We start from the raw sequence: 26477 nt of genomic DNA, 5'->3' as shown, positions 1-26477 counted from the left end.
CTGTGCAGGCTTCACATATGTGGAGTAAAAAATCGAAAATTACTTAAAAAGTGAGTAACAGCAGAACAGGCAAAACGGTGTTAGATCATCTACAAACACACAGACCCAGAACAGCTGGCAGATGAAATGAAATACCTAGTAAGAGGGACTGTTTTAAAAGGAAAAGTCCCTGTAATTTAAAGGGAGGCTAATGTGACACACTTTTAAAAGAAATCAAGGAAGGAAAAAGGAATCTCTAAGAGATACAAGTGAAAGCTCATGGTTCAGATACCCTTCATCAAATTATGGCAAAGAGAGAAAAGCTGGAATCAAAGGCTGCCAATGGAAGAGGTGTTCCAGTGTCACAAGGCTAAGCAATGGAATCCTGAGCCCTAGCATGATAGGACAGGCAGTCAGGTCCCAGTGATATCTGGGGACGGGGGTAAGAAGAGGGTGGAATGGCCCTATAACCCACTGTTTCTCTTCCACTCTGATGTTAGGACATGTGGATTTGACCCACCTGCCCAGTCCTAAACATGCCCCCAATCCCCTCTTATATGGAGACTCACCAATCGTCACTGATGATGGTGAAGTAGGGCATGAAATCTGTCTCTGCAATTGCCACTATTTTGAACACTAACCGGGGAAATGCTTTGGTTCACTAGTTTGGTTTACTACCTTGTACTTTCTACTGTTTTACTACTGATGTAGCTGCATGAGCAGCCTTAAGATTTACCGCTCTTAGCTTTGTAGAGCCTGAACATTCTAGCAAGTTTTATAACTTTGTTATTTATCCTTTACTTTGTCCCAGTAGAACCGCTACAGATTAGGGTCTGTTAGCATTGTTATAAAAAAACCCTTTTGCAGATATTAAAAACTAGGATTCTTTCTGAAACCCCTTCGATCTGGGCCCAGGATACATTTTAAAACTGTTTTTCCATTAAAAAAAAACCAACTTTCTGACTGTGTTAAAATTGCAGGAGTGTAAACAAAGAAGAAAAACAACATGAGGAGTGCTTGCTTTCTGTATTCCTGGGACTCAAAAAGAGATTGTGTTTCCACAGGCAATTGTGCAGTCATTTTTCACCATAACGATCTTCACCTTTGTTATATTTGGAAATAAATAAATAAATGAAGCAGCCAACTTAAAATGTTTCAAAAATTGCTATTGTACTTGACATAACTGTTTTTAATTTTAAACTAGTGGAGAAAATTTCCCTACACTCCATGCTTTGATATTCCTCATGGAAAAGTCAGATAGAATTTAATATAAAACAATATCCTTTCTATAGAATCCTGTAGGATGCATTTTAAAAAACCCTACTAAAGGAAGGAAGTCATTCTCTATCATATTTTATAGGTCCATGGAATAGATTTTATATAGTTGTATTTCATTTCTATAGAACTCCACCTCTATAGCAAATTAGCCTGAATTTTGTGTCTGGATTCTGCAGCACTATATTGTGGCAGATTGCAAATTCTACCGCAGCTTCATTTAAGATCATTAATTTAACATAACAATTGAGTGTATTATTGATTTTCATCAGAATTTATCAACAAATAGAGGTCTCAAATAACATCAGAGCCCCAATGTGCCAGACACACAAACATTGTAAAACAGTCCCAGCCTTCTGAGATTATATTGTGAATAGACAAAACAGGAGAAAGGGAGTGTTATTATACAGATACTGAAGCACAGAGAAATTAAGTGATTTGCCCACTGTCAGCCTGGGCAATTGTGACGGAACTAGGAATTGAATCCACTTCTCTAGAGGCCCAGTTTCAGCACTTTAAGTACACAGCTAAGCTTCCTCTCAATCAGCATCTCTCTTCTATGCCATATTTATTTTTGTATTAAATAGGGTGTATTTTATACCCTCCCCATATTATCACTTTTCAATATGTCAAACATTTTTATATTGACAACATCTCATTGCATCAGTGCAGATGCTGGGGGAAGCTGGAGGTTTTGGCTTCTGGGCAGGGGACAGTTCAGTCTTTTGACACATGGGGATGGGTGGGAGTCAGTAAGGGACTATATGATATGCACATGAGCTGGATTTTTCTGCTACAATGATCAGCAGTGGAATAGTTAACAGTGTTGACATTGAAATTGTCATCTTTCATTTTCAGACTTCACCCAGTGAAATCAATGGGTTTCTTCCAACCTTGCAGGGAAAATGTTCAATGAAGACTTCAAAGACTTCTGTATTTCCTGTCACCATACAGATCAGAAATATGTGAAGAGCAGCTTTTATCATGGTATGCCTGCTTCTGCCCAAAACTGGGTACGGAGATGTGCATGGACACAAAAATACAGACAAACATAAGCTAACTATAATGACAGGTTTCAGAGTAGCAGTCATGTTAGTCTGTATCCGCAAAAGGAACAGGAGTACCTGTGGCACCTTAGAGACTAGCAAATTTATTTGAGCATAAGCTTTCGTGGGCTACAGCCCACTTCATCTGATGCATGCAGTGGAAAATACAGTAGGAAGATGTGTGTGTGTGTGTGTATATATATATATACACAGAGAACATGAAACAATGGGTGTTACCCTACACACTGTAAGGAGAATGATCAGTTAAGGTGAGCTATTACCAGCAGGAGAGAAAAAACTTTTTTTAGTGTGTGATGGGGCAAGGCCAAATGGCTACACTGAAGTAGTGAGGAACAGGTATGTTAGCCGCAGGCTAAACAAATCGCTGGTACCATGGTAACCAAATGGCAGTTGCTGCAGGTTAATCAAGACACCCGGGACCAATTACGATCCTTCTAGAAGGCAGTGGCCATAGCTACATTGATTGGGACTCCTGAAGGCAATCAAGGGCTGGCTGGAACTAGTTAAAAGCCTCCCAGTTAGTCAGTGAGGTGCGCGGGTGAGAAGCTGGGAGCAAGAGGCGCAAAGAGCTGAGAGGGTGTGCTGCTGGAGGACTGAGGAGTACAAGGGTTATCAGACACCAGGAGGAAAGTCCTGTGGCGAGAATAAAGAAGGTGTTTGGAGGAGGCCATGGGGAAGTAGCCCAGGGAGTTGTAGCTGTCATGCAGCTGTTACAGGAGGCACTAAAGAAAGCTGCAATCCACAGGGCCCTGGGCTGGAACCCGGAGTAGAGGGCGGGCCTGGGTTCTCCCCTTACCTCCCAACTCCTGATCAGACACAGGAGGAGTCGACCCAGACTGTGGGGAAGATTACTGAGGTGAGCAAATCCGCCAATAAGTGCAGGACCCACCAAGGAAGAGGAGGAACTTTGTCACAAGTGGTAATCAAAATGGTCCATTTGCAGCAGTTGACAAGAAGGTGTGAGGAACCGGGGGGGAGATAAACATGGGGAAATAGTTTTACTTTGTGTAATGGCCCATCCACTCCCAGTCTTTATTCAAGCCTAATTTAATGGTGTCCATTCTGCAAATTAATTCCAATTCAGCTACAAAAAGTTTTTTTTCCTCTCCTGCTGGTAATAGCTCACCTTAACCAATCACTCTAGTTAGCGTGTGTATGGTAACACTCATTGTTTCATGTTCTCTGTGTGTGTGTATGTGTATATATATATATATCTATCTTCCTACTGTATTTTCCACTGCATGCATCCGATGAAATGAGCTGTAGCCTGTTATATCCTTGGGGGCAGCCAGTTTAGGAAGAAATCACTTGAGGCCAGAGAGCAGACAGCTAACAAAACCACCATTTTATTTACAGACCATAATACTCTAAACTAGTTGCCCCATAGCACAGAAACAAACCATGACAATACACAACATATTCCCCCCCCCCTAAACAGAACATCCCTAAAAAAAAAAAACAACACACTAGACTAGGAGAAGAAGGGGTAGAGACCTCCATTCCCCCCCTAACCCCTGGGGATTTTTTTGCCCCCTGTAACTGTGGGCCCTGGCTAGTAGAATCCAGCCGATGAGAGCTTCTCTCTCTCTCTGTGGATTACGTGGGAACTTCTGGTGTTATTGCAAGCAAAGCACTAGGGGGGCAGGGGGCACAAGCAAGTGAGGAGGTGGGTGGTGGTATCAGCTGGGGGCAAAGGGGGTCAGCCAGCAGAGAAGTGGGAGGAGAACAGTCAGAGGAGAGGTGACTGTGGATGATTCTCACCACTCACCAGAAAGATGTGAATCAGACCCCTCTGCTGGCATGACCTGGCTGCTGGCATGGCATGACCTGGCAACAGCTGATCTCGCCTCTCCAGGTAAGGTTCTCTGCAGTCCGACTGTGTGTGGAAAAAGGTCCTGTTTGAGAGATGACTGTGGCTGGCATTTAGCTCTGGCTGTATAAAATAATTCCGCCAAAACTGGGGCTCTGGGGGCTCTGGGGTCTTTTTCTTTGCTCCTGTGCTGATTGCTGATGATGCTGCTGCTGTGATGTTGCACAGTTTGTCGGCCAGTCAGAAGTCAGCAGAAGCAAAAGCAAGTGCGCCTGTCGTCGTCCCATTATTAGAGGGGGGGGGGGCTGTAGGTCATGAGGGTGTTTTGGTGGGAAAGTAAGAAAGTATCAGACGCTTTTTGAATGAGTGTTGTCCTGCCCCTTTTGATTTCATTAGCTTTTTCATTGTCTGCACAAATCTTTCGGTGGGACGGGGATGATGGTGTGTGGATATGTGCTGGTGTGAAAATTTTGAAACTCCAATAAATTTTGAAATTGAAAAAAATGAACTGACGTCCGTGTCTACCGTTTGCAGTTGTTCTGAAAAACCAAAGCGACTAAAGAAACGGTTCTCGTTTGGACTGTATCTTAGTGGACTCTGAGACTGGAGAACTGCAAGAAAGAGCAGGCATCTGATACCAATCACAACATTATGCAATTCTTTCAAGGGCCAGCAAGCAAGGTCATCAAACATCAATACGGGTCAACATTTTCACATGCCAGTAGGATGGTGGGGGTGGGGGCCTGACACATGACATACAAGCTTTTCTCACACTTTCACAGCCTTGCAATCTCACCAATCCAAATCAATGCATAAAACAAAAAATAGCAACAAGGTACTTCTAATGAGTGCGAAATTGTTGCTGTTCTAGTGACTGGAGTGGTGGTGGTGGAATGATGATGATCCTCCCACAACACAAATAACCAAACAACAAACTACCACCATGCCAACACACAGGGAACAATGTCGGATGTAGGGAATGAGAGGTCAGAGGTTTTCCAAGAATTTCCATCCATCACCAGGTCCATAACTGGGTCAGCTCCAAGGTCATTATTTGTTTAGCAGCGTGAGTTATCTTGATTATCTCTTTCTCTGTTGAAAAGTGTTCAATTTTCCTTTGGGCTTTGAAGATTTCAAACCGGCCGGCAAGCAAAGGAGAATTGATTTGGTAGCAACATTGCAGGCCATCTGCATTGCTTTGCGTTGTTTAATTTCAATTTAATTTCGCATATATGTGCAATTGCCAATGCGACCAGGGCTAGCTGGGGGAGGCTTCCATGGTCTCCAAATAAGATGTCGGTTGGGAAAAAGTAGAGTAGAGGGACTGTAAGAAAAAAGAATGATACTGAAAAAAAAAAAATTCGAAAAACATTCCCTAATGCCTCCCTTAGTTCCGTCGTAAGTAAGTTTTCTGCTTGCGTAGTTAGTTTCTGCTTAAGCAAGGTCGTCTCTCACGACTGCACCCACTCCATAAGGGGAGACTGCAGGCACTCCATAAGGGGAGGTGTGGGATACTGTGGCATCAAAGCAGGAACTCCAGAATTTAAACAATTGCATCCTTAATTTATATATTTAACAATATCAACTTCTTCATATTCAGCTTCCTTCCAGGCTTGTGATGCTGCTTTCAGTGTGTTTCAGCCCCAGTGTGCCTAACTGTGAGTGTTCATTTCCATAGTAGTTCAGTTGTATTTTTAAACAGTAGTCCAGCTCATGGAGCCAGCTTTCAGCTTTAGTTTTTTTGGGGCAGGGTACAGCCTTTTTTGATTGAAGACAGGGGCCTTGTGAAGAGGCGAGAAGAATTCACAAATTCTTGAATCTTCACGAGGGGCCACTTGATCTCTTTCTTTGTTTTTCCATCCCGTAGGCCATCTAGCCTCTATCTCCTTTAAGTTTCCTTCAAATTCTTTATCATCCAGATGACCAGGACTCAGCACTCAGTCCCCCAAGCCACCTGACAACTGACTCAAGAACAAGATCACAGCCGATGTTACAATAGAGTCGAGCAAGGGGGCACAGCGAAGGGCAGGCCCTTAATAGTCGACAGTGTCAATAAAGCCCCTTATTTTCACAATAGTCAACAGCTCTTTGGACTTTTCATCAACGACAATCTGAAATTACTTTCTCTCCATTCCTGCCAGGCCTGCATCTGCTCTACAGAGGTTCAGAGCGGTCTAGGAATTGCGACGCCACTGCGACAACACTGGGAGCACACAGTGACTTTGAACAACACCATCTTTCGGAAGGCCATCTTTGAGAGATAGGGGAACCAGGTATGGGTAACTGGTATAGGGTAGGATTGGTGACCAGGCTCTCTGGGTGACCTTTCACCCTGGTGGGCTTCAACCTTTGGCCTGATGGCATTGGGCTATTTTTGTGGACTGCCAGGTTTAATGTTCAGGTTCACAGTATTCAATCATCCACTGATTCCTTTAATCACTTCCTTCCCAAATCTTCAAAAAGCAGCTTCCTTCCTTAGTATGTTTCTTTCTTTGTCATTTGTAGCAGTCACTTCAGTTTAGTTCCAGTTGAATGGGCCATCAAGGTGCCAGCCCACCTACACAGCAAGTGTGGTCCATTACCTGCCAGTGGCGGTTCAAATCCTTCCTGGGCCAACAATTGAGCTGCTAATGCAATCAATAGTGCCGTGATCATGCCTTCAGAACAGTTATTGTTTCCTTGTTTTTTTGCTTGCCTTAGAAGTGGTTCTTCTTCCAGCTTTTCAGTAGCCAGAGTCTCAGAGACACAGGCAGACAGCTGCCAGTTCCAGCAGTTCCATGTGTCCAGTTCCATAAGTAGTTGTTTGCCCCGGTTTCATGCAGTAGCAATGCAAAGTTGAGCCTTCTTTCTTGATCTTCCTGGGTGAGTCTTGTGTCTCTTGTTCCCTCTTGTCTCATCTTCCTCTTTTGGCCTCTTTTTGCACAGGCCTCCTTTGTCTTGTTTTTTTTGCTTTTGCCACAGTGTTGCAGGTTTTGTGTCACACATGTGCACCATTGACACTCACCAGGTCCCACTGCAGCCTGGTGTCTGATTCTGCACAGCAGTGTTTCTTGAGTACTTGTGTGTTTCTTCTCATTGCACAGTTTGCACTTCTGCTGCACAGCAGCCTTGTGACACTAGTGTGTGCTTACAGCAGCCCCAGCTCACTTAAGGTAAGCTCAGCCCTCTGTGCAAGGCGCTGTATCAGCAGCTGACTGTAACTGTTCACTGTTCTGTGTAGCCTCTACACATCAGTACACACTAACCTGTCACTAAACTGTTCTTTAAAGGGCATCATGTCTAATTTATTTTTTTCTGTTGTTTTCTTTTTTGGTGGGAATGGCTACAATGTGTTTCATCTTCCTTTTTGGTCTTTTTTCTGAAACCTATATCTTTCTTTCTTTAATGTTGGTTTAGTTTTTTGGGGAAAGGAAATTTCCACAAGGTGTGTAGCAGGGCTGGAAGTTTTAGTTGTAGGTGTAAAACAATGTGTAGCTAGGCACAGGAGTTAGTTTTAGCTCCTACAACACTTAAGAATATTGGCACCTTCTTTCTTGCTGTAATGTACTTTTAAATATCAAAAAAAGGCTCCAGGTGCAATACAGCAGCCACTGCTCTTGTTTCAACTTTCAAGGTCAGTAGAAAGAAGCAGCTTTTTGTTTGATTTTTTTTTTCTTTTTCAGTTTCCTCTGTTTACTCTTTTTTTTTTTTTCTCTTACCTTGAGCTTTACTTCTCATATTTTGTTGCAGCTTGACCTTGATCATTGGGCCAGAGAGCAGACATCCAGACACAGCCAGTTTGCCAGATAATATTATTTCACCAGATTTAAGACAGCTACCAATAGTTGCATTTAACCACACAGACCACACATAACCATAGCCCACGAAAGCTTATGCTCTAGGGTGACCAGATGAGAGGGAGAAAATATCGGGACACATGGGATGGGGAGTGCCGAGTGCTGCCGGCGGAGCAGCAAGGGAAAAAAAAATAGGAGAGTGCTGCCGGCAGAATGAAATATCAGGACAAATTACGTCCCAACCAAAGATCGGTAGGGACGCGGGACAAACATCTAAATATCGGGACAGTCCCAATTTTATCGGGATGTCTGGTCACCCTATTATACTCAAATAAATTTGTTAGTCTCTAAGGTGCCACAAGTACTCCTGTTCTTTATATAAGCTAACTAGAAATCTTTGCACTTCAAATAAGGTCTGATGCTGGTTTGAATTTTGGGTAAAAGTTCGTCACTCTTTATTTTGTCAGGGCCAGGTCAACTATGCCTACTATCAGCTTACTTAACAGTGTTTATGAGCAGTTAGTAAAGCTTAAAAACAAGTCTTCATTTTAGCATATATATTTAATAAATATATATTAAATGAAATGTATTTTGTATATATTGTATATTATTCTGTCCATCTTCTTGTTCTTTTAATGTTCATGAAGTAACACTTTCTCAGACTTGCAAAACGGAAGGAAAACAAACCATTCAAAGCATAATATAATGAAATGCTGATCGCCCCTTCAGCATTAGAGCAGGGCATTAGAAGCTCCTGTGCCTTCTGCAGTTGGTGCTGTGTGTGATGTGACAGTGTGGCCTAGCGGATAGAGTTCAAAAGACTTGGTTCTAATCCTAGCTCAGCCATTAGTCTGTTGGGTGACCTTGAGCATGTTGCCTCTCTGTTCTTCAGTTTCCCCATTTGTAACAATGGAGATAATGACTCTGATCTCCTTTGTAAAGTGCTCTGAACTCTGCTGACGAAAAGCACCATATTAGAGCTGCATGGTGGTATTATTATTATTTATTTATTATTTGGAAGCGGTATTGCAGGCTACATCACTCTTAGAGGATGATGCAGTCAAGCTGTTTGTGTCTGCTTACAGACTTCTGCTGTTGAGCAGATTGCTACCATGTTGCTTTATCCATAATGCATGACAGATGTCAGTGTTTACTATCTGATGGGCACATAGGACAGATCACTGATTAAGGGAAGACACAGTGAACTGGGTGAAGAGTAGAGACACTGCTAAGTAACTTAAACTTACTCATCTGGTCATCTGTTTCTAAAAGTTGATTTTAAAATAATCAGAAAACTTCCTTACACAGTTATATTAGACCGGATTAAAAAGAGAAGACAACATGAAAACCTATGCTTCACAATATAAGCCAATCACTAACTGCGGGGGCCTAGGAAGAAATTTTCCCGATGGGATTCTTAGCCCATAATAGTCTGCTATAAGGTTTCTTGCACCTTTGTAGAAAGCATCTGCTTCTGGCAATGTCAAAGACAGGGTACTGGACTAGATGGATTATTGGTCTGGCTTTGTGTGGCAATTCCCACGTTCTGATGTTTAAGACTGCATTGTACTGCATCTAATAAGGGAGGCAATAGTATGGCTCTATATGGACTCTGTTATCGGTTTTATAAATTGCTTTAAATAGTTGCTAAGCAACTGGTATTGTAGGTTTGCTCTGTTCTGGTGAGCTATTTTCTCTCTCTTCACGGTGGGTCCAATTCTGAGAGTTGCTGAGCATGCTCAAGCCCCACTGAATTCAATAGCAATGGAAAGCATTACGTAGCTCTCAGGGGGAACTCTCTTTTTCACAGGTAACTTGTATCCATTGCAATACTTCCGCAGAAGCACAAAATTGAATACAAATCAACCACAAACACATTCTGTTGTGTCTGCGGGGACTTTCAAGCAACATGATGAACTGCTTTCAAAAATATCACAGATTATTGGCTATTTTCATTTCAAGCAGGGCTTGGAGGTATCTGCAAGATTCTGCTCCACACCAAGAGAACTTTATTCCTATCCAAAGTTGTTCTGGTTATTCAGGAATGATTAAGTTAGTCTCATGCAGCATCACCCAGTGCTGAGCCATGCCTTCTCATTGGATAATTTTAGCAGTCATGGGTCCTGGCCAAAAAATCAGACCTGCCTTTTTTCCAAAGTTTAGTCATTTTCTAATTCATCTGGTCCAATCTGAAGAAAGGTTCCAGCTGCAAAGTTTGAATCCAGACTTTCACAGAGTTTCTAAGAGCTTTGGTACAGTCCCATCTCCATACATCAGGCCTCTTTAGAGAGTAATTGTACAATCACCACACCTTGCCCTTCACATGGAACTCATGTTCTCCCATCTCTAGTTTAAATATTCTAATCTTCAAAATGTCCTAAATTTATATTTTCTCTCTAAGGGAGTGGGGGAAATGTGTTCTAGTAGTCTCATTGCTGCACAGCAATCCAGGAACTTCAGAATTCTGATAGCAACTCTCCTCTGTCTGGGTATCTGAAAGAAGGACAGGAGACACTTGATATGGATTTTAATCAGGCCGCAACTTTATTATATAGATGTCTGGGACTACCTGGCAGATGAATTGTAGAGTGCAGGCAAATCCGTGTTTATTCAAATCAGTACCTGGGGCTTCCACCAGCCCCCCTTCATTTTCCATCCTGCTGTGTGGGAAAAGGGGCTTTCAACACCCAGGGCTTGCATCTTTATAGCCTTCAGACAGACAGGGCCAGTGCAAGGAAGTTTTGCGCCCTAGGCGAAATTTTCACCTTGCGCCACCCCCCACCGCTAACCCTGCCCACCGCCTACCCCGCGGCAGCTAACCCACCCCCCAACCTGGGGAGCCCCCCTCCGCGGCAGCTAACACCGCCTGCCGTGGCAGCTAACCCCGCCTGGAGAGCCCCCTCCGCGGCAGCTAACACCGCCTGCCACAGCAGCTAACCCTGCCTGGGGAGCCCCCGCCACAGAAGCTAACCTCACCCCCCTCTGCGGCACTTACCCCCCCCTCCCCCGTGGCCGCTAACACCGTCCGGGGAGCCCACCCCAGCTCTCCTCCGCTGAGCATGCTGGCTCTGCTCTAATTCTCCTCCCCTCCCAGGCTTGCGGCACTGATTGGAGGAGACTTAGAGCGGGGGCTATGTGCTCAGTGGAGGAGGCAGAGTGGAGGTGATCTGGGGTGAGGAACGGTTCCCCTGTGTGCCCCCCCATTACTGCGGGCGGCCTTCCCTGTGCTCCCCCCACCCCTGCACCCGCCCCAGCTCACCTCCACTCCACCTCCTTGCCTGAGCGGGCTTTTAGGTGCCCTCAACCCTAGGTGCCCTAGGCAGCTGCCTAGTTTGCCTAAATGGTTGCACCAGCCCTGCAGACAGACCTCACATTCCTGGGGTGGGTGAGTCAGTGCCACAAAGCTGACCACTGTTCACCTTTTGCAGCAATTTCTGACCTCATTTCCACTCACCTCCTCCCCGGCTATAAAGGACAGCTGCCTTCCCTCTGCAAGTTCCCCCCGTTCTAGGTGCGGTGCGGTGTGGTCAATAGTGAGTTATAGTCTTGGGTAGCTCATCTTTTGTGTGTCCACCTTCAGGTACCCGTGGCCTGATTTTCAAAGGCGCTGAACACCTGTATTTCCCACTGACTTCCATGGGGGCAGGGGTCGCTGAGGATTTCTGGAAATCAGGCCCTAGATACCTAAAAGCAGAGGCCATATCTCAATTTTTGAACTTTAAAGATAAATTATAGAGTAATGATAGTTCTCCGCTTCCCAAGGGTGCTGGAAAGATTCAATACTTAATGACTTCCAAGTGTTTTGTAAGTAAAGAACCCAATATAAAAGTTGAGTATTATTAAGAGAAAACACTTAGCATCCAATTTACACCCTAGCACAGTATTCGTTGGGAGAGACCTCTAGTATTTTCCTATCATCATGATGCTCGATGGAACCATTTATCTCAGCTAGTTTGTCTTCAGATAGACTTCAGAATTTCAAGACCACAGAGCTTCTGTTCTGTTCAACTGTATATCCTAGCAATTGGCTTTGCAGGAGCAAAAGAAATTAATCCTCTGTCTCAAATGATTGCTGAAAATGATTATATCTGTTAGAAGGGAATACAGCTTCAGGTCCTGATGTTTGTTTCCCAAATGATGCTACGAGGAGCTAGAGACAAACTAGACAGATTTAAGTACATCCAACTAAGGGTCCCCTTAATTTCATCCATGTCTTCAGCTACACAGCGATGAGTATTCATCTTGCCATGTGAGTAGGCTGGAGATGGATCGAATTGGATTGCTTGCAAAAGGCAGTGCCATGGGCATGCATATTAGGGGCTTAAGTAGAGGTGGCCATGTGTAATCTTGCCACCTGATACAGCCACACTTGTATGACAGTGGTGCCTTACGTAAACAAGTATGGCTGTCAAAATGCAGCTAGAGTGATAGTCATAAAAAACATATAATTTGCCACATACTGTCAGACATAATTCAGTGATTTCCTAGTCTAATATAGAGGAAAACTGTGGCACTATATCTTAGCACTCACTGTAAGACAATGGTGGCAAACACTGATTTTAATTATGATCACTGTGCACTTAAAACATTTGAGGTAGCATTGAGGTTCATTGGCAGACTGCATGGGGAAGATTGTGCCATGCCTGCTTTCATTATCATTAGTTCAAAGTAGTCCATTACTACCTATTCTAATTTGATGAGGAATACATAGGTCCATTGACTCTAATGGAACTAAAACCCTTTACACTGTTCTGTGCATCACATGGTATTACATTAAATTATGCAATGTTAGTGAATGTTATGTTATTTCTAATTCTGTCATATATCATAATACAGATGTGACTTGAGGGGAACTGGATGACTCAGAAAACTGGTTATGGAGCCTTTCCCCTGTAGCTTATAAATTTAATTTCTTCCAGGTTGGTAGAAACTAGAGCTGGTAGGAAACCAGAATTTTCTTTCCAAATTGGAATGAAAAGCCAAAATGTCAAAATTTCCCATGGAATGAAAATTCCAAACAAATTCAATTCAGACCCATTGAAACATTTTGTTTCAGTAACATTGATTTGTTTTGTTTAAACTTTTACATTAAAAATATAATATACACAAATGTACTAATTAACATAATATTTTAACATTAGAAGTCTAAACAAAATTACCTGAAACAATAGCATCAAAACATTTTGACATTATTGAAACAAAATATTTTGACATTACCAAAACAAAACAAGATATTGGAAATGAAGTATTTCAACTTTTTCCCAATGAAAATTTTGCTGAAATTGACATGTTGCCAGAAACATTTAAATTGTTATTAAATTGCATTTTTTGATGGAAAAATGTTCCATTGAAAAATTTTCAACAAGCTCTAGTAGGAAATAAAATTAATTATAGTTAGTGAACTTCATGAAATAAGCTTATGATCCAGGCCTGTTACTAAAAGACAAGTGACCATATCTCAAAATCTATCTCTATATTTGACAGACAGCAGCAACATTTGTGACAGAGATAGCAATTTCCTGCAATATCTCGGATTAAGTTTAAGTATTTTAGAAGTTCATTGTATTAAGAATGCAAATGTTCTTGTATTTTATTGTAGAATGGTATGTAACATCTTTAAGGAGCAGACATGGCTAATATAAACCATGGGAAGTGTTATGAGCTTCAAAGAATTCCCTGAAACAAAGTGCTAGACAAACAAAGTTAAGTAGACATCCTAGAAAATACTTGGGAGGAGGGGGAAGCAAACAACCCACCTATGGATTCATCCTGAGCCTTGAGGAGAAATCCACTGTCTGGCTGATTACCTATTCAACATATCTTCAAAGACCCGAACTGGATAAAAGAGAGACTCTCAGATCCATGAGGATGCTTGTTCTGAGCTAACAGCAGTTAGGAACTTGTGACCACAGAAAAACCCTTTCATGGGGTCTGAAGGACCAAAACCATTGTTGGAGTTGGGGTGATCTCTCGTACCATGGGTGTAGGTTCCTTTATTGCTTTTAATGTGTTTTCTCTGTAGTGCTTTTTACCCTAAGGGTATGTCTACACTACGAAATTAGTTCGATTTAATAGAAATTGATTTTTAGAAATTGATCTGATAATGTCGTTTGTGTGTGTCCCCACTAAGCACATTAAGTCAGCGGAGTGCATCCACAGTACCGAGGCTAGCGTCAACTTTCGGAGCATTGCACTGTGGGTAGCTATCCCACAGTTCCTGCAGTCTCCGCCTCCCCATTGGAATTCTGCGTTGTGCTCCCAATGCCTGATGGTGCAAAAACATTGTCATGGGTGGTTCTGAGTACATGTTGTCAGCCCCTCCCCATCCCTCCCTCTGTGAAAGCAATGGGAAAAAAATCATTTCTCGCCTTTTTTCCTGGGTTACCCGTGCAGATGACATACCATGGCAAGCATGGAGCCCACTCAGCTCACTGTCACCGTATGTCTCCTGGGTGCTGCTGACAGACGCGGTACTGTAGTGCTACACAGCAGCAGCTCCTTGCCTTTGCAAGTTGGCAAAGACGGTTACCAGTCATACTGTACCATCTGCTGCTGTCATGGGTGCTCCTGGCCGGTCTCAGTGAGGTCAATTGGGGACACCTGGACAAAAATGGGACTCCCCAGGTCATTCACTTCTTTAAGTTTTGTCTAATGGAGATTCAGTCCTGCCTAGAATATCAGGCAAGCCTACTAAAGAACCACAGATGCAAACGGCCACTCCAGGTCAGAGCCCCAGACATCCTGCAGAAATGATGAGCTGCATGCCATTCTAGGGGGTGCCCCTGCAACAACCCCACCCGTTGCTTCCCTCTTCCCCCACCCCTCCCGGGCTGCCTTGGCAGTTTGTGTGATGAAGTAATAAAGAATGCATGAATTTGAAACAACACTGAATGATCTCTGCTTGCAGCGACAACAAAAAGGGGGAGAGGAGGGCGGTTGGCTTACAGAGAAGTAGAGTGAACTACCATTCTGCACTTGCTCAGCCTATAGCTGAACTGCTCCTTACTACTGTTCAGGCTTCATGATCCATGGGAGGAAGGGATAGGCTGGGGTAGGTGCGACTGCGTGGTGCTGCCAACTGGGAGAGCAGCCTGAAGCAGAAGCCTCCAGCTGGCATGATATTCCAGGCAGGACTGAATCTCCATTACACAAAACTTAAAGAGAGAATGACCTGAAGTCATTCACATTTTTGTCCAGGCGCCCTCGACCGACCTCACCAAGGCCAGCCAGGAGCACCTACGGGACTACGATGACAGCTACCAGTCATACTGTACCGTCTGCCATCTGCAAGGCAAGGCAGGGGGATGCCGCTGTGTAGCGCTGCAGTACCGTGTCTGCCAGCAGAATCCAGTAGACATACGGTGACAGTGAAAAAAGGCGCGAAACAATTTTTTCTGTTGCTTACTTAGACGGGGGAGGGCTGACAACATGTACCCAGAACCACCCACGACAATGTTTTTGACCCATCAGGCATTGGGAGCTCAACCCAGAATTCAAATGGTTGGCGGAGACTGTGGGAACTGTGGGATAGCTACAGTCATCGGTCACCCCTCCCTCCCTGAGAGCAACTGCAGACAATCATTTCGCGCCTTTTTTCCGTGCAGTTTAAAGGTGCGGGGGAGAGGGAAGGGAGATGACGTGGTAGTTTCAGAGGTGTGTGGAGTCCAGGGGAGTGGGCACAAGTGACGAGGGAGGCTTGTCAGGTTCAGCAATGCTTTCAGCGGCTAGGACATTTGGATTGCATAGTCCCACATCACAAATAAGGAGGCAAGACTGGGTGTCTATACCTGGACGTGTGCTTTAGAGACTGAGAGCTAGAAACAGTGACTGGACTCCTCCCAAAGGCACCCACTCCTGCATTGCAACCCTCTGCCTCAACCCACAGCCCCCTCCCGCACTCTGAATCCCTTGGCCCCACCCCCCAGCCTGGAGCCCCTTCCTGCACCCCAAGCCCCTCACCCCAACCCCACCCCAGAGCCCGCACCCCCAGTTAGAGCCCTCCCCGCTTCCACACCAGCCCAGTTAAATTGATTGAGGGTGGGAGAGAACAAGCCACTGAGGGAGGGGGAAAGTAATGGGGGGCGGGGCCTTGGGTAAGGGGAGGGGTTGGGGTGGGGCCTCAGGGAAGGGGCGTGGCTAGGGTGTTCAGTTTTGTGCAGTTAGAAAGTTGGCAACCCTAGTAGGCAGGCAGCTGTGCAGCGTGGAAATACGCCAGTCCGGAGGGAAAGAGCTGTGTGTCTCTGTCCAAGAGGGGTAATGGCTGGGAAGCAAGACACCTGAGTGTGGGTGCCCACGCTGGACCACAAGGGGAAATACAAGTGTAGTTGCCCTGAACTATGACAACACCAAGAATTGAATCAGCATGGAAAATGAGCTACCCTCACACCCCTCAGAGGTCTCTTTCCCCTTCACAGCCTACCCCCGGCATGTATTGGGAAGGAAGGAAGATCACTCTTTGGGGCAGCGACTGGCTTTTTCTTCTGTATTTATATAACTAGCATGACTGGGTCCTAGTCCACAATGGCGCCTCTGCGACACGACAATAATACAAATAATAACATAATTGTTGGTGTTATATTGTGATGGATGAATAAAAGACTGCCTCCTGGGAGGCTGTGCATTTTACCAATAACAAGAGGAAACTACATGGTAGCACATGGGAAAGGTTAACTCAGCCGTTCATGCACACTCAATCTCTGGGCCCGAATGAGATGTCAATGTGCAATAATAAGAGGTCAGAAGAGCTCCTATAGCAATAATGAAATCTAAAGGCACTGCAGCTGTGCTATATGTAACAGCAGCAGCAACAGTTCCCAAGTAAGTGCATCCTCCTGAGCCTTGTAAATTGAAAATTGAAAGAAAACTAAAAACCAGTCAAATTGCTGTTCCCCCAGCTAAAAGACCACAGGCAAATAAGCCCCCTAAATGTTTACATATCTATGTATCGCTGCAGTATATTAACTTCCATAGAAAGATGTCCAACAGTTTGCACCTTAAGACATTGAACAGTACCAAATTTATTGATATATTTTCCTTTCAATACATGTGATTAAGCTGTAGTGAGAGTGCTGCTCATAGTCTAACAGATATAAACATTAAGATTCAAACATTTTTCATATCTAATGTATGTGAGGTTAGTTTTGCCATGTGTCGCTTTTAAAATCATCATAATGTCATACATTTATAGGTACATTTCATCCAAAGCACTTTCCAAATTAAATATATAGACTATCCCTAAAATGCAGCCCTCTCTGGAGTGGAGGGTGGAAGTCAGGAAATAAACAGCCACTGGGGATATCAGGAGAAACTCTGGCCAAAGTCTAAGTATTTCAAACCTGATGCTAAGATGCGTGGATAACATTCTGAATAATTTGTTAGCATCAAATGGGATATATTTTTTATTTTTATTTTTTTCACATCATCCAAAACTCTTTTCTCTGCTTGGGTCTGATGGGCTTCTTGTTTGGATGGTCTCTCTGACAGTTTGAACAGTGACATCCCACATGCGGCTGAGCTGCCAGGATGGGACCTATCGCTGGAACGCTGAATCTTGTATTCACTCTGTTTTTTAAATGTCAGCTAATCATTCTACATATGATTCCCATATCTTTAAAACAGGAAAAGGAAACCATTTTGGTGACTGAGTGCCTGTATGAAGATTGTTTTCTGGTTTCAATACACTTTCACTAGCAATTCAAGAATTAATGCAACGAATGTACATATAAACCTCCTGCTGTGTTTGCTTGAATTTATTCTCTTATTATTGCCAATCTAGGCATTCAAAAATCATGTCTGAGCCCCCACCCCGTGCCCCAAATCATTGAATTGGCTTAAAATAATATGATGGCTTCTGGGTTTTGAGCTTTAAGGTTCATATTTACAAGCTTTTCTCTGCAGCCAAGAGGTCTATAAACTTACTTTTTTTTTTAAACAGAAAGCTGAGATTCTCATATGCCCTGGAACTGGAGCTTTAGGAAATAACCAATATCAAGAGACTTGCAATAACACGGTCGGAGCTGGCAACACTGTCTCTTTTTGTGAAAAGAGGTGACTGGATTACATAGTCTCCAATTAAGCAGACCCCTAGAGTACCAACTTCTGAAGTGCTAAAATGGCAGGGTTTTTAAGGTAGATTTTGCAGTATTTAGTAAGAGGGTAGAGGAAGGCTGTAATGGAAAAAGAACACAAAAAAATCTAGGGCTGTCGATTAATTGCAGTTAACTCATGCGATTAACTCAAAAAATTAATCATGAAAAATTGCAGATTTAATTGTACTGTTAAACAATCAAATACCAATTGAAATTTAATAAATATTTTGGATGTTTTTCTACATTTTAAAATATATTGAAAATGTGGAAAACATCCAATAATATTTGTATAAATAGTATTCTATTCTTGTTTAATAGCACAATTAATTGCAATTAATTTTTTTAATCTCTTGACAGCCCTAAAAAAATCCCATCTGGTCCCATTTAGGATAACACCAAAGCTCCCACTGACTTCAAAAGGGCCAGAATTAGGCACAAAGTGTGCATGTAAATGTAGCTACCGATGGATCAAATTGTGCCATTTATGGATGGGGGGGGGGATATGGATGTGTAACAGTAACTGCAGCACTGAGAGAGAGTGAATTCTGAGAGAGACAAGGTAGGTGAAATAATATAGTTTTTGGACCAAGTTCTGTTGGTGGACGGTATAAGCTTTTGAACTTCACAGGTCTGGGGAAGGAAATCAGAGCATCTGAGCTAAATACAAATTGGGATGGATTGTTAAGCATCAGGGGTAATGCATGTTGTAGGCAGCCACTTTAAAAGAAATGGGCAATTGAGGGGTAGATTGAAGAAGAGCTCTGTGTAGATTGAAAGCTTGTACCTGCCACCAACAGAAGTTCATCCAGCAAAAGACACTGCCTCACCCCATGGCTACCACAATATGGCAAAACACTGAACCCTGTCATTCAACAGGGGTATTGCACTATGTTTCTTGGCTCCGGTCACATATCATAGGTCAGGGTTACAAAAGTTAATGAGATAATGATAGGGGTCACTATCCACTGACTGCCATGGTTACTGTTACAGAATTATGGCAGAGTCTGCACAGGGACAGATTAGTCCTGTGCTCTCCCAGGAAGAGCTCAGAGAGAGATTATGCCTCTGGTGGCAGGGCGGATTAGGCAGGAGCCTGTACCAACCTTCAGCACTTGAAAACCTAGCATGAGTTTTGAATGTTAATTTCTGAACTTCAATGTTAGTTTCTGCACTTAATGAACAGATGGAAAATACCCCTGTAAAACACTATCAGTGTTTACTGACATTGCAAAAAATAGGTTGGTTTATAAGTGCAGCAAGAATTTATTAGAGTGTAAACAGCTTATTTAATATAATACTTTGCAGAAAAACAATTGCAGTCCCACCATAACTCACAGTACTTCCTTAGTGCTGATCAATTACGACCATCATTGTGTACAAAATTATACTACTACTACTACTGAAATTACTTGCAAGTATCTTTAAAGGTTGAGTCCAGAATGGTTCTCGCTCAAGGCTCTGGGCTCTTGCAGATCCTGGTCTCCCTTACAGCATAGAGGTAGCTCAGCTCTCAACATCTACAGCCCACAGCACATGGCTTTCTGTGCTGTTCATCCCTCTCTCTCTAGGGAGTGAGACAATGTCAGAGAACACAGGAAACCTACAAGAAAGAACATGGGCCATTAATTATTAAAGATCAGCATTAATATTCACATAATGAATAATATAAGTTGAGACTAGTCTCATTACTTTTCAAACTTTTTTTTTCCACTTGACTCATTGCTCCTTGCCTGTGAAATTGTACTTCCGTCACCTACATTGTATCTACTAAATACTATTTTGGCAATCCAAATGTTAACTCATTTTTGATGCTACATTTCCGCTTGATAGAATTTTCTGTAGTAAAAGCCACTTAAATCTGCAGTTTCTCCAGAGTTGTTAGATTTTTTTGATGGTCCTGAGGTTAATTTTGAACATCCCCAAAGTTTTAGATGCGACATTCAATGAGTTTAAAGGTAGGGGGAGGGGGAAGGGAGATGTCGTGGTAGTTGCAGAGGTGTGTGGAGTCTAGGGGAGTGGGCACAAGTGACAAGGGAGGCTTGTCAGGTTCAGCAATGCTTTCAGCGGCTAGGACACTTGGATTGCATAGTCCCACATCACAAATAAGGAGGCAAGACTGGGTGTCTGTACCTGGGCATGTGCTTTAGAGACTGAGAGCTAGAAACAGTGACTGGACTCCTCCCAATGGCATCCAAAGGCTGGGTCCAATTACAACTGACTGGTGACTGCCCCCTAAGGCAACTCAGCCAAGTCTGTAGCACTTAGTGTGAACCATGAGTTGTCCCAGTGATGCCACTACTTGTGTGCTTAAAGCTAAGCACCTGCTTCTGGGCTTTGCTGGGTGGGGAATTTAAACATCAATTCAAAGGCACAGAAGTTGGAAGGAAAGATTGAATGGCAGCCTTTCTGGCTTGTATTCGGAGTGCAACTTTTACCCTAAGTGAATTGAATTTAGTCTTTGCTTAGACCTCAGCTTCCTAAATATTATATTGTTCTTTATAATAAAAAGCCTTGCTGTGTTATGCACAGTGCTATGCAATTTAATATGCATAGACTTTTTCAACCAAGTAAATAAAATTTCAAGAGTTTTAGAAAAAAGACTCTTGACTGAAGAGACAGTAAGTTACTAGAATGGGGGAGTAACTCCCTGTAAGTTATGCCAAGCTTAGGCTAAACCTAAATAAAGAGTGCAGCTGCATTTTCCAGCTCTGGGAGTACTTGGTTTTACTCACTTAAGAAAACCTCATAAAAATGGGCAAAAATTTAAAGGAAGCCCTTGACACTTTTGTTTATGTTGCCACTGTGATTGTTTGTTTTTGTTGGTGTGTCAGATTCAATCTATGCAGGGAGAAGGTAATTTGTTAAAGTATACTCAGTGAATAGAAATCCTAGAAATAGAATCCTAGCTATGGATACAAAAATAAGTTGACTATACTGCTACACTGACATTGCCATTTTATCTTCCCTCCCTGGAGAATATTTTTTAAAAATAATTTTTCCTTATTGTTTAGCTAATGTACCTACAAAATATTTCCTTCCTGCTTTTATTTGCACTAAACTGACTTCAACCTTCTGCCCTCTAAATACTGTTCTCTTCCTAAATAATAAAATGACCAAATGTATTTTCTTTCCTGCTTTGTCCCTATAAAAATAGAATCACTTTTGTTAGAGACTAAAATTAACACCTCTTCAAAGTTTAAGGGGGAAAAAAATGTTAAGCAAGATATGACCATTGAGGATTACATAGAAACAATACAAACTAAAACTTTTGTGCAATATCATGACAAGACATCTAAGGGGCTTTATCATAATATTAAAATTAAAAGTTAATCCACCCACTAACATTAATTAGTTATAATTAAAAGCCAATTAAAACAAATGTGGGTTTTTTTCATATTTGACTTAAACTGGGCAGAAAGTAGGGATATTATTGACATAGAGCAATAATGACAGGGTCCTTGCATGGTATTTAAGGGCTGAATGCTACAGACATCATATGCTTAACTTTAACCACATGAATAGTCTCATTAATTTCAGTCCTTAGGCTCCTGCAAACACTTACGCACATGTTAACTTTAAGCACATCTAATGTCTGAATCCTGCTCCCTTTGATGCCAAGGAGAGCTCTGCACTTGAAGTCAATGGAAGCAGGATCAATCCCTAGAAGTCACCACCCTAAAGTGATACAGTGAAGATTCTAGAAGACTGTATTAGTTGTTCTCATATGGTAACCAATAGAGCAAGATGCCTCTCTTCAGGTAGGTATCTGGAATCCAGTTCATGAATGGCATTTTGTTATCAGACCGCAACAGTACATAATTGTGATAAATAGTCACTTAAATTCTTGGCAGTTTTGCCACAAATGCACCTGGGCCAAAACTAGGGTGACATGACTGAATTAACTAATTAGCACCAGTCAGAATTGTGTTGTATTTATCTCATGTATAAATGCATTTAAATGGCAACGGGTATTTAGAATGACATTTTATGGTTAATGACAATACAAATCTACTTATAAAGTTTGTGAAGGATACCAAGCTGGGAGGGGTTGCAAGGGCTTTGGAGGATCAGATTAAAATTCAAAATGATCTGGACAAACTGGAGAAAAGGTCTAAAGAAAATAGGATGAAATTCAATAAGGATAAATGCAAAGTACTCACTTAGGAAGGAGCAATCAGTTTCACACAAACAAAATGGGAAATGACTGCCTAGGAAGGAGTACTGCAGAAAGGGATTTGGGAGTCATATTGGATCACAAGCTAAATATGAGTCAACAGTCTAACACTGTTGCAAAAAAAGCAAACATAATTCTGGGATGTATTAGCAGGAGTGTTGTAAGCAAGACATGAGAAGAAATCCTTCCGCTCTACTCCACACCGATTAGGCCTCAACTGGAGTATTGTGTCCAGTTTTGGGTGCCACATTTCAGGAAAGATATGGACAAGTTGGAGAAAATCCAGAGAAGAGCAACAAAAATGATTAAAGGTCTAGAAAACATGACCTATGCAGGAAGATTTTAAAAATTGGGGTTGTTTAGTCTGGAGAAGGGAAGACTGAGAAGGGACATGATAACAGTTTTCAAGTACATAAAAGACCGTCACAAAGAGGAGGGAGAAAAATTGTTGTTCTTAACCTCTGAGGCTAGGACAAAAGCAATGCTCGTATCCTTTGTAGATCAGGCACAGAGAGGGACATGTAATATGCATTGAGCCATGGGTTACAAATAGATGTCTGGGGTAGATTATGCTACCCTTAATCACATGGAGACCACTTGCGTGAGTACTTGTATAATTAAATTGTCACCAACATGAGTAAGGGTTATAGGACTAGGAATACACTTGGGCTTAATTATTATTTATAATATGCATTGAAATACTTAAACTGCACTGTTTACAGTAGTTACCCTAGAAAAAGACCACATGCCTGTAAGTGAGGACAGAGTTAGGTCCATGGGTGATTGTCATGTATATATTTACCAATTCTTTAGATTGTCCTGCCAATTGTGCTTAATAATTCCCTAAGCCCTTTAGTCCATCCTTTCTAGCATCCTTCCCCAGATAAATTCCATTCCTGATCTGTGCTAATGCTGATTTGCTAGTAACATTTAAAAGTCAGGTTTCAGAGTAGCAGCCGTGTTAGTCTGTATCCGCAAAAAAAAAAAAAAAAAAAAAAAAAAAAAAAAAAAAAAAAAACTAACAGACTTATTTATTTAAAAAGATTTAGCTGCTTAAATGAGCTAAAGCTCACTTCTTCGGATGCAAAGTCAGATTCTCACAGCAGAGATAAATTATTCAGAATAGGCCATCTTTGTTGATTCCTTGCTTACTCACCCTTGATTTCTCATTCCTGTCTGAACTTCCATTAATTTGGAGACATCTCTTGATGTGTCCTCCTGACACTTCTTGTTCTTCCACCTTTCAGAAAGCTGTCATTGATGCAGTCTTTGCCTTGCTCCAGTAACACTCTAGACATCATTTTTTTATTCATTTGTTTATTCTGATTACTTCTGTTGATCTAATTTCTTGCAAGCAATTTTGTGGACATTTCTGGAGGATCTCATTGGATAAATAAGGCAGACCTGAACTTTCAGGTTTAAGATTGCTGCTAGTCTTCAAAATGTTTCCCTCTTTATCCATTCCTGTGTTGTCAGATTGGCCCTCGACTTTGCAGTTCACTAGAAATCTCTTTTTATTTTTCAATGCACCTTGACATGTTGCAGTAAACTCTACAGCAGTTTCTGTCTTTGGAGCTGATTTGTCTGTGCAGCCACAAAGGGTCTAAGCATGTGCACAGAATGAATGCATTTTGTAAATGTAATATTCATAAAGACAGAGGAACACACGTTTCCCTGAGCAGTCTCTCAATATGTACAATGTAGCATGCCTTTCACATATTTGGGTTTTAGATTTTCCATCAACAAGGAATTAATGACCTCGAACAATGTCCTTCAACCACCCATCCATTCTAATCAGTCTTAATTCAAAATCCTGACCAGATAGCACTAAAAAAGATAATAATGTAGTTTCTCTTGCACACTTCTCCAGTGTGAAAATCAGACTGAATACTACACTAGATGTCAATCTCCATCCTACGGCATGTTGTAGGGATAACAAGATGAAACAAGCAATAGCTTGTAAATTTGATAGATGTCCTTTGTGGGTCTGGTTTGAATTAAGACTGAAGCCAGTGCAGAAACCTGTGACAGAAGCCCCTTCATATAACTGGTTTTGATTCTGCACAGAACTGAATGCTGCTGGGGAGAGCTTAGGGGAGCTGTGACAACTGGGCTGCTATGGAGGGGTAAAGAGCTAAGTACCCTCAATTTGCACCTCCTGAAAGACTCAGTCTCTGAGTGAAGCATGTAGGCTCATGGTGCTTACTTAGAAGTCACAGCTCTCTTGGAAAAACAGGGTAAGGCTCATCTTGTCTGAAAAGCAAAACCATTAAGTAGTACATAAGAAAAATTAAAAGCCTCCCAGGCCCTAGTTTGTGTTCCCCTTGAGCAAGTCAACAGATGTTTGCAATGTAGCTGCTGTTTCATATGATTACTTCCTAACACCTAAGCCATGCCGGGCCATAGTTCAGACTAGAAACGGGTATTCTGTGCTGTCCATGAGGCCCTGGCTGCCAGCGCAATGTGGAGATACTGCAAGCTTTAGGACTGTTACTGGTTTAGTGGGATATGACCCATTAAACAGAAGTTCTTTAGTACAAATTAAAGTTGCTGTCCCAGGTCCTGAACTGCATGTGATCTGTACCAGGTGCACGCAGGAGCGGAGGGCGCAAAGGTATCTTTAAGACCAACCTGGTCCTTGGTGTAAGTCAGAGTATTTTCAGGGGTGCTCAAACTTACACCTGGATGACAACAGTCCAAGAGGCCATTTGGGCAGCCAGAAAACCCCAGAAATATCTGCATATCACCAGGTCATACCCCTTTGCCACTGGCTTGGAGGGGCAATGGCATATGAGCTGCTGTCACTGGGGGGGTTCCCCCACATAGCCAGAGTGGAGACTGGGTTTTATGGGCCACTATCTACTTTTCAAAGGATAATGGATAATATCCTGCTCATACCCAATATTTATTCATTCATTCATTCATTCATTCATTCGCTTCCTCCCTTCCCCCGCCCTCCTGCAAAATATTCATTAATTCATTCTCTCTCTCTTTCTCTTCCTCCCCCTCCTCCTCCAGCCAGTCTCTCTATGCCCCTTCTCTTATAGAAGGCATTTGCCCACCCTTTTTTAGGCAAATGTTGGGGTTCTGTTGAGTCTCCAGCCGCTGACAGATGATCACACAATAGTAGTTTGCAGGACTGCTTTTCCCTATGATTGTCTGGCTAAGAGACTGTGGCCATTTCTTTTGGCTCCTGGGTGGAATTTAAGGTGTTTGAATTGACCCATAAAGCTCTCAATGGCTTAACTAAGAAGTGTTGGATCAACTTCAGCCACAGTGAGTATGTAGGTTAATGTTTAGGTGCCACATAGCTTCTCCAGCTGTACTTATTTCTCCTCTTCTGGACATAGAAATGGGAGTAAAGAAATCCTCACTCCTTCAGCTCAGCCATTATGTGCAATAGAATTACAATTTAATGGATAAACTAGATTAGCAGACTTTTTTCATGATCTATGGTAAGCAGCCTCCCACAAACAGCAAGGAGTCACATAGGATTACTAAGCTGTCTCGGGTACATTGATGCCCTGGTCTTCTGTAAGTACATATGTACAGGTGTATCTGAGATCTCATCCACACCCCACTGAAGTCAAGAGAAGTACTTCAACTGACATCAGTAGGATTCAGATCAGGCCTCTGATCCATGAGTTTCTGCTTATGTAGGTGACTTTCCATTGCTGTTATAGATCCACTAATCTGTTCTCAGAGGAAACAATCAGGGAAACGAAATGGCTGAGGAGCTAGCTTCCTGTGAAAAGTTGGCACCAGTTTTGATCAATTTTATTGTTTAAGAAAGTACATAGATGTATCATTTCCCCCCAGATGACATATATCCTAGAAACACATTAGCTGTAACAGGGCAGATTAAGTTATTAATAGCTTTATAAAATGGTTAGGCTTGCCACAGTATGAAATCAGTGAAATAGGGACAGTTCTAGCATCTTTAGACTGTTATCTATCATAATGAACAAGATAACCTTCCCACATGTGCTGAAGTATCTTTGATTTAGCACTTCTCTATTGTCATTTGTAATGATGTCAGGGCATTAGTGCCCATATGTTACTGAGTACAGAGAAGACACTCCAACAGGAATTGGGTGGTACTTGAAGAGAGAGACAAAAAGAGAGAACTGTTTAAGACAGCAGGGAAAAGTAAATGATATCTAGATAAAGGTGAAGGTGTCTCTTTGGAAAGACAAAGGAAGGAAGACAAAAAGTTAGATATGGAAAGTCCAGTACTCAGGGTCATTAAGAATAAGATGCTTTCTTTCTAGATTGACTGAACAGAGTGGGGGTTGTGACAGAGGAAAT

This window comes from Mauremys reevesii, linkage group 7 (assembly GCF_016161935.1).
Source record: "Mauremys reevesii isolate NIE-2019 linkage group 7, ASM1616193v1, whole genome shotgun sequence".
NCBI lineage: Eukaryota > Metazoa > Chordata > Testudines > Geoemydidae > Mauremys > Mauremys reevesii.
Note: the sequence above shows the minus strand (reverse complement) of the source record.